Source organism: Octodon degus, unplaced genomic scaffold (assembly GCF_000260255.1).
Source record: "Octodon degus isolate 3935 unplaced genomic scaffold, OctDeg1.0 scaffold00167, whole genome shotgun sequence".
Taxonomy (NCBI): Eukaryota; Metazoa; Chordata; class Mammalia; order Rodentia; family Octodontidae; genus Octodon; species Octodon degus.
Genome location: NW_004524743.1, coordinates 2,965,941 through 2,974,889, shown reverse-complemented (window position 1 = coordinate 2,974,889; position 8,949 = coordinate 2,965,941). Strand labels below are relative to the sequence as shown.

General features: G+C 38.6%; 1 protein-coding gene across 1 annotated transcript in view; it reads right to left on the bottom strand.

The window, feature by feature from the left end:
- Positions 1–8,949, bottom strand: part of Ak5 (adenylate kinase 5) — a 280,437-nt gene that overhangs the window by 192,499 nt on the left and 78,989 nt on the right. The window lies entirely within an intron of this gene.

Genomic DNA, 8,949 nt, shown 5'->3' with positions numbered 1-8,949 from the left:
AGGACATCCTTGTCTTGTATCAGATCTAAGAGTAAAAGATTTCAGTTTTTCCCATTTAGGATTATGTTAGCCGTTGGGCTTTCATAAATGGCTTTTACCACATTGAAGTAGAGGCCATCTATTCCAATTTTCTGTAGGACTTGGAACATGAATGAGTGTTGGACTTTGTCAAAAGCCTTTTCTGCATCAATGGAGATGATCATGTGGTTCTTAGTTTTCGTTCTATTGATATAGTGTATTACATTTATAGATTTTTGAATATTGAACCATCCTTGCATCCCTGGGATGAATTCTAACTGGTCATGGTGTATGATCTTCTTGATGATTTGCTGTATTCTATTTGCTAGAATTTTATTGAGGATTTTGGCATCTATATTCATGAGGGAGATCGGCTTGTAGTTCTCTTTCTTAGTTGTGTCTTTCGCTGGTTTTGGTATCAGTATAATACTTGCTTCCAGGAATGATTTTGGGAGGATTACTTCTTTCTCAATTCCATGGAAGATTTTGAGGAGTATAGGGACTACATCTTCTCTAAATTTCTTGTGGAATTCAGGTGTGAGTCCATCTGGACCTGGACTTTTCTTTGTTGGTAGGTTTTTAATTACATCTCGTATTTCATTGGCTGTTATTGGGCTACTGAGAGTGGTTATATCTTGTCGACTCATTTGTGGTAATTTGTACCTTTCTAGGAATCTGTCCATTTCTTCTGTGTCTTCTATTCTGTGAGAGTAAAGGTTCTCAAAGTAGCTATTGATGATCTTCTGAATTTCTACTGGGTCTGTGATGATTACACCCTTTTCATTCCTTATTGCTTGTATTTGCATTTTTTCTTTCCTCTTTTTGATGAGGTTAGCTAGGGGCTTATCGATTTTATTTAATCTTTCAAAGAACCAGCTTTTTGCTTTTTTAATTCTTTGAACTGTTTTCTTCGTCTCAATTGAATTAATATCTGCTCTAATCTTTATGATTTCTTCCCATCTTTGGGGTCTGGGTTTGGTTTGCTTTTCCTTTTCTAGTTATTGAAGGTGCAGCATTAGGGTATTCATTTGTTCCCATTCTGTTTTCCTAATGTGTGGGTTTTTTCCTAATGTGTGAGTTCTAAAATGCAATTTTAGAAAAGAGTCAGGGAACAAACTTGATGAAATTCCTGGGTCCTTAAAAGTAAAACAGGAATAAAACTCCAAAATAGATCTATTGATATGATTAAACAAAAGTGTAAGAAACTACTTTGTTTCACTTAAAAAGAAAACTACTATGTGAAATCTTATTTTTGAAAGTTCATGTATCTTGTGCCAAAATGCCACACTCCACCCATTTTCATGACCTATGAAAGTCTCCACTAGTTTTACTACTTTAGGGAAGGAGTTATCTAGGTTACTCTGTCTTTTCCATGATTTTTCACAAGCCAAACTGGTCAACTCTGCCAAGCTGAGTATATTATTAGTGGTTCCAAAAATATAACACTAAAATCAGCCTATACAAAGTATATTTCTGTGATGTGATTGTAATGGCTCAGATTTTCATTTCAATATTAGCAGCTGTAGTATATTAGAAAGCCAGAACACAGGAGTTTAATGAAGAGGGAAAGATTAAAGTTTTATTTAATGTATAGCAGATTGACAATAAGGAAGTGAATGTAAATTTACAATGCTATTTTTCCTAGGCTCTTTTCTCCTATCATTAATTTGATTATTCAGGCATCTATTTTTATCTACTTATTTACTCACGCATCTAGTATTTACTGAGATCCTTATAAGCTAGAAGTTGAAGTTCTGGGAGGTAAACTGAGGTTAAGGCAGCTGGAGCTGTCTTCCATGCTGAGCAACTGGGTTTTATTGCTGATGAGTGCAAGTGTCGTATTTTATTTCCCACTTTTTAATGACAGCCAGCGCAGTTCTGGGGCTGGCAGTGGACAGATGTGGGAGCATACGGACCATCTGGAAGAACCAATGATCCTGAGCTGTCTGCTAACAATGTGTCCCTGGTGAGGCACAGCCAGGTGAGAGGTCATGTAGAACATGATTATTACTCTTAATCATCTTTACAGATGTGTTTGATTTCAATGATCACCTAGGGAGTTCAAGAGGTCATCAATGCCAGCACGGGCAGTTAGCACTAAGTAAGACCAAGGCACTAGCTGTGCATGGTGGCACACGTTTCACAGCTACTCTGGAAGCTGAGGCAGGAGGATTATGAGTGTGAGGCCAGCAGGAGCAACACAGCAAATCCCTCCCACCCCTCTGAAAAATAAAAGCAGAAAACAGTTTCCTGTGATTGGATTGGAGAGAGAAATGAAGGTCAACATGCAGAGTCCAAAAGTGCACTAATTCCTCCTAAATCTGTGGACTGAGGCTGAGGAGATAGCTCAGTAGAATCAGTGCCTGCCTGGCAAGAGCAAGGTCCTAAGTTCAATACCTGGTACTGAAAAAAAGAAAGAAAGAAAGAAAGAAAGAAAGAAAGAAAGAAAGAAAGAAAGAAAGAAAGAGAAAAGATTTAAGAGCCTAAATCTGTGGCCTATCCACACTGCCTGGTGCAGAGTGACCAGTTAGAAGCTCTTCATTGCTAGTGCACATGGAGTGGGGCTGATTACACAGAAGAAAACAATATCTGCTGAGAGGTAGTGAGAGAATTGGCTGATGATGTTGGGCAATGCTACCCAAATCAGCCAGGAGAATGACCAGAAGGGTTTTCCCCAGTGTATTTGTTAATGTTCCCCAGTTGGCCAGTTTCTAAAACAGCCCTTTTCCACCTCGCCTTCTTACAGACACTGAATTGTACATCTATGATGCCCACAATGGGAATCACTGTTATTATGCATCCACATAAACTTCACTCACTTCCTTCATAATCTCATGGAAGCAAAGGAGACGGACAATCCTCAAAGGCCAGATGGTCCACATCACTGACTGGTTGACTGTGTGACAATTATTAAAAAAAAAAATGACACTGTAGCTAAATATAAACTATATATGTAGTCTTATCAAATAAGATAAGCTGTATTCATCTTTAAAAGCAAGAACAGTGCCTTTCTCCCTGACCTACCTGTTTTAGGCCATGCAATTTTATGCTTTGAGGCATACTGCATTCACTTAAAGGAAGTGGCTGAGAAATTCTTAAAGCAAGAAACATCTTAAATCTTAAAAACATTTCTTAGAGGGAAATGAAATTGAAGTTTACACTAAATGTGAACTGAATTGTGAGAATACAACATGGGTGAGAAATTACAGTATGTGATAGTGCTGTTAATACTCCATGTACAAATTTACTGAATGGAAAATAGGCTGAAAATTCACCTGAAAATGTCACTACAGATTATGAAAGATTCCCCTTGGAATTTAGATAGTAGTCCCCCTTTTTTTTTTTTTTTTAGCTCTAGTGTTATTACAAAGAAAAATTTATGTTTTTCTTAGGTGTAAGTTATCTTGATTTCTGTGGCTGAAAGACGCTAACACTCCAAAAGAAGATGCACACCTCACAGAGATCTATTTCACACTTCTCCACATTTATTGCTTAACATTCACTCAAAAACAAAGTCTTCCTTCAAAGAGATTTTAAAAAGATTAAGTTATTAACAGCTGGAGAAACAAGGATGTTAGCCACTCTACCCATTAGAAGTTACTATATCTCTTTTGTGAGCCTATTTCAGAATAACTCTTTTCTTTATATTGATAATGAAGGAAATACTTTAAACAGAAAATACTTTAACCTTAGAGAGCATTTGAGGCAATAGGTAAAACCCAGGAACTAGGGGTATAAATCAGAGGCAGAGTATTTGTTTAGCAAGTATCAGGCCCTGCGTTTGATCCCTAGAACAGAAAAGGGAAAAAGGTCACACATGGTGATGTGTGTGTAACTGGAACTACTCAGGAGACTGAGGCAGAAAGATTGTGAGTTTAAGGCCAGCCTGCACAACACAATACAATACAACTCATTTATCTTTTTTAAAAAAAGTATCTGCAATAAATGAAACAATCAAGAATATCCTAGCCATAGTCAAGGACATATTTTTAGGATCGCTTGTTCTCACGATTTTCTTATACAGTACTTCCTAAGTATGAGAATAACTAGGTGAAGATTCATTCATTTTCCTGTTCATTCAATTTATATGCATTTATTAACCTTTATTTTCTTCTCTCCTTCTTTTCCTCTCTCCTTTCCTTGCTTGCCTCCCTCTCTCCCTCCCCCTCCTCTTTCTCTCCCTCTCCCCTCATCTCTCTGTTTCTGTCTCTGTGTCTGTCTGTCTGTCTGTCTGTCTGTCTGTCTGTCTCATTCTATAGTCTCGGCTGACCTTGATAGGCTGGCTTTGAACTTGCAGTGATCCTTCTGCCTCGGACTCCTAAGTGCTGGGATTACAGGTATGTGCCATCACACCTGGCTATTAACCTTTCAATATGTGGTTACAACTGTTAAATGAGGCGACCCTTTTGCACTTCTTTTTGTTTTAAAATTTTTTCTGACAAATAGGGCTCTAGCACTACTTAGAAATGCTAGAAGTAAGTTCAACTAATATTTATGGAGCATTTACCATGAGCCAACTACCAGCCTAAGTGCAAGAAATATTAATGGACACAGTGTAGTCCCTGCCCCCAGGCAGCTCCCAAGGCAACACAATCTCGGTACGGTGGAACTGTACAGAACTCTCACTTCAGTGGAATAGTGCCAGAATGGGGGCCAGCTTGGCTCGGGGTGCAAGAGCGGCACACAGAGCTCCTGGAGATTCCTGGTCCATGTAAGCACCACATAACCTTATATGTAGGATGCCTTCTACCCCAGCAACTTTCCATAGCATGGTTGCTCCTCCTGTAGCAAGCTAAGCAGGGACAGGAGGAATCACATCCAAGTTTATGTCACAGGAGGCAAAACAAGTTCATGAACTCACTCATTTGCTCAGTGAGAGCTTACTGAGTACCACACCAAGCACCACAAGTACAAGAGTTGCATCTTGTATTTTAGATGCAACTGTTTAGGCCAGGTGAGGTTGGTGGTGCATGACTATAATTGCACAACTCTGGGAGGCTGAGGAAGGAGGATTGCAAGTTCGAGGCCAGCTTGGGCAACCAAGCACTTGGTAAGAGTGTCTCAGAAAGTGAATATAACTGAGGATTTACCTCAGTTTAAATGCCCTGGGTTCAATGCTTAATGCTGAAAAAAAAAAAAAAAAAAAAAGGAGGGCTTATAACATGGCATCAAAACTGCTCTAATATAATACCTAACAATGAATTCAAGATATATTTCAGAAGTTGCTGTCCTGCTAATCATCATACTGAGAACAATAACTAAAACTGAGAGGCAAGCAGAATATATGAAATCATGATGCTTAGAAAAACCAGGAATAGCCTCTAGCCAACTATTTCCTCACTCCACCCCACCCCATGTGATTTAAATACAACCCTACTTCTGGGATGTGGGTAGAGGTTTTGTTCCTTTCCTATAAAGACCCAACAAATGGCATGGTGGCTTCAGGACACTAGAACATGGGATGGAATCCAATGCATTTAATTCTACTGTGTATACACTGGGGACACTTATTTCTGGGTCTGGGCAGAGAATCATTGTTGCTAATCATCTCAGCACTCTGGGTACAGCCGCAGAATCCTCAGCAAGTAGGTTATGGAATGCTAATATTTAAATATGATGCATGAGGTCAAATGCTTCTGCCACCATGGCCTTACACACGAGAGGCGGTTCCACAAGTGATACATGAAAATTAGTTGCAATCTCATTCTACAGCCATGGTCAGAACACACGTGTATGCACACATGTGCACACATATGATGGTGAACACTTTTCTGCTATACTCCAGACTCAGTTGCATTTTCAATGCTGAACAGGGCTGAATAAAAGACTTCACATTAAAATCAAAGAAGTTCTATCCTAACATAGCTGATGTCCATTTTTAATGTTCTACTCAGCATTTCTGGCAGGCTACCCTTAAGTTGCTTTTCCCCTGATAAATGGGTTATTTCCCAAAGCACCATAAAGCGACAGCTATGGTAAAAATGAGTCTTCCCAAACTGTGCTGGAGCCACTGTGCCAAACCTTGATTTTCGGGCTCCACTGTCCATGGCAGCAGCTGCCTTTGCTGTATCCTGTCTACTCTGACAGAAAGCCAGAGCACAGAAGCATAATGACTCTAAGAGGACGTTTATAAATCACTAGTTTAGTTCTTCATTGTTTTCTTATCTTTGGAAATGTATGAATGACTTGGATAGAAACTAATCTGAACTATGAGAGCTTTCCAAAAAGTTCTTTTTCCAAATTTTTATCAGCTATTCCTCAAGGGATTATATCTAAAATATATAAAGACCCCCTCCATAAAAGACCAATCAAAATTGAGCAAGTGAAATGAACAGATACTTCTCAGAGAATTACAAATGGTCAATAAACACATGAAAAAAAGTTCAACATCACAGGCCACAAGAGAAATGCAAATTAAAGCAATACTGAGATTCTACCTTGCCTCAGAAAGAAGGGCCATCATAGGAAATCAAATAATACTAAATGCTAATGAGGCTGCAGGGCAAAAGGTTTATCTTCATTGTTGCTGGGAAGATAAAACTAGTTCAACCACTATGGAAATTTCTATGGAGATTCATCAAAAACCAAAAACTACAAATTGCATTTGATCCAACTATTCTCCTTCTAAGTATCTTCCCAAAAGAGCTAGAGACATTATATTACAATGACCCCTGCATATCCATGCATATAGCAGTATGAGTCATGATAGCTAAACCTTGGAAGCAGCCTTTATGTCCACTAACAGATGAATGAAGAAAATGTATTTACACACAATAGAGTACTACGCCACAAAAGCAAACTTGACTCATCGGTAGGAAAATAGATACACCTTGAGACCATAATATTAAGTGAAATAAGTCAGACACATAACTTTCAATATCACATGGCTGCTCTCATAGGAGAAGCTCAAAGTATAAATAAAGAGCAAAATAAGAGACAATAGGAAGTAGGGAGACAGATTTCTGTCAAATTGGAAGGGAATTAAGAAATGGGAGAGGGAAAGAGAAAGAGGATTAAACAAGGAATTACAATGCATCCCGTCATGTACTGTTGTATGTTACGCTGTTTCTGGCATTTTTTCTGTCTGTTTTTGCTTGGTTTTACTTTTTAAATTTAAAAAAAAAAAGATGCGTCATGTGCCAGCTCCACACAAGGAAGGTAAACATTATGTACTGCACTTATGTACTAACACAAATAATTTTTAAAAAACCAAATATTTCTCTTTCCCTCCCCTCCTCTTGTATTGATATCTATGTATCTAGCTATACACATTCATATATGCACAAACACCTTGCCCTAAAGAGAGTATCTATTAGGATATCTGGAAGCTCAAGTAAACCACAGCTGTGTGGCTTTACAAAAAGGCGTATTAAATTTTAGTAGAAAGCAAGGCCATAGTTTGGAAGGCACATCAGAGATTCTAAACCATAACCCACTCTGTTTATCCACTTTCTCATTTAAGCAATCGTTCCTTCTGTCTATATTGTCTCACTGTACAGAAATAACATCCATACAAGAAAAATCCATGGTTGGCTCTCATAATTTTCTATGATGCCTAAAAATTGGTACTTCTAAGGAGATTTTTGGGGGCCTGCACATTAGCTCAGTTGTTTAAGTGCCTGCTTAAACAAAGCAGTCAGGCTCAGGATGCCCAGATCCTCAGGCCTTACCAGACCTTAAGACCTCCTGTGAGCCAGCCAAAAAAACAAACAAACAAAAAAAATCCTTTTAAGGAGATTTTTCCTAGATGTAAGTCAAATTATTTTCTTACATACAAATACATTTACTCAACAGAGAAGAAGCACTATGATATACTATGTATTTAAAAACATGCTGAGAAAATATTTATGAAGAGATGACTACATGACAAAGATTGTGAAATAAGCCCAGCAGAATTTATAAAGTGGAATGTGCTTTCCCTTTCAAAATAGGATATCTGGGAAAGTAAAAATTCATTTTAGTACATTGTTCTCTGTTCAAAATGGCTTGGGATCTAACTCTCAGAGAGGTTTTTCTGACAGGTAACTCTAGTCCTCTGAGATGAGACCCAGCCTCTTCCTGCTGAGACAGAATGGCTGGGACAGACAACTGGTGAAGAGCTCAAGGTGCTCAGTGCACCCTACACTCGCCAGGCTCGTGCATCCCAGAAGCACTGCCCCTCTCCTCGACCCAGGTTCTCCTTTAAAAGTGATCTCAGTGGCTACCAGATTTTTTAATTAAAGGCCTTCCCCCTACAACCTCTAAATGGCAAAAAAAAAAAAAAAAAAAATACTTCTTGGTTATCTGTTGAGTGACAGAATGCTTTCCTCTGTTTTATCTCCACAATGATGAAGCCACGCCCAGAGGCAAGGACCATGGTTATCAGGTACAGGGTAAAGGAGCCTCTAACACTTTTCACTGAGGTTCTCTTCCATGCATCTATGCACTCAGGGAGGGCATTGTGAAAGCAAAAATGAAACGAATTCATTAGGTTGTAACTCACAGAAGTAAAAATTATGGATTAACACAGATTAAGAACAATAACAACAAAGGGCTACTCATGACACGAGATTATTAGTCACCACCCACTTTTCTGACACAAATGTGAGCCTATTATCCTTTACCTTTCCTGCATATTTACATAAGTACTTACAAATAAATGTTCAAACAATGCTACTATAAAACAAAGTAGTATTGACCTATTTTTCAAGTTAATAAGCCAGAATTTTTTTAAAGGACCATGATAGTGGACCTGGCCCTAGCTCAGTTCTTTAAGTGACTGCTTCCACAAAGCTGTCAGCCTCCGGTTGCTCTAGTTCAATCCCCACAACACTCCAACCAGCCAAAAGTGCCCTGAAGGCATTAGAGAAAAAAAAATAACAAAAAAACCATTATTCCTTTGGGGCTGGAGAGATGGCTCAGTGGTCTAAGGCACCTACTTAGAACAAGCTT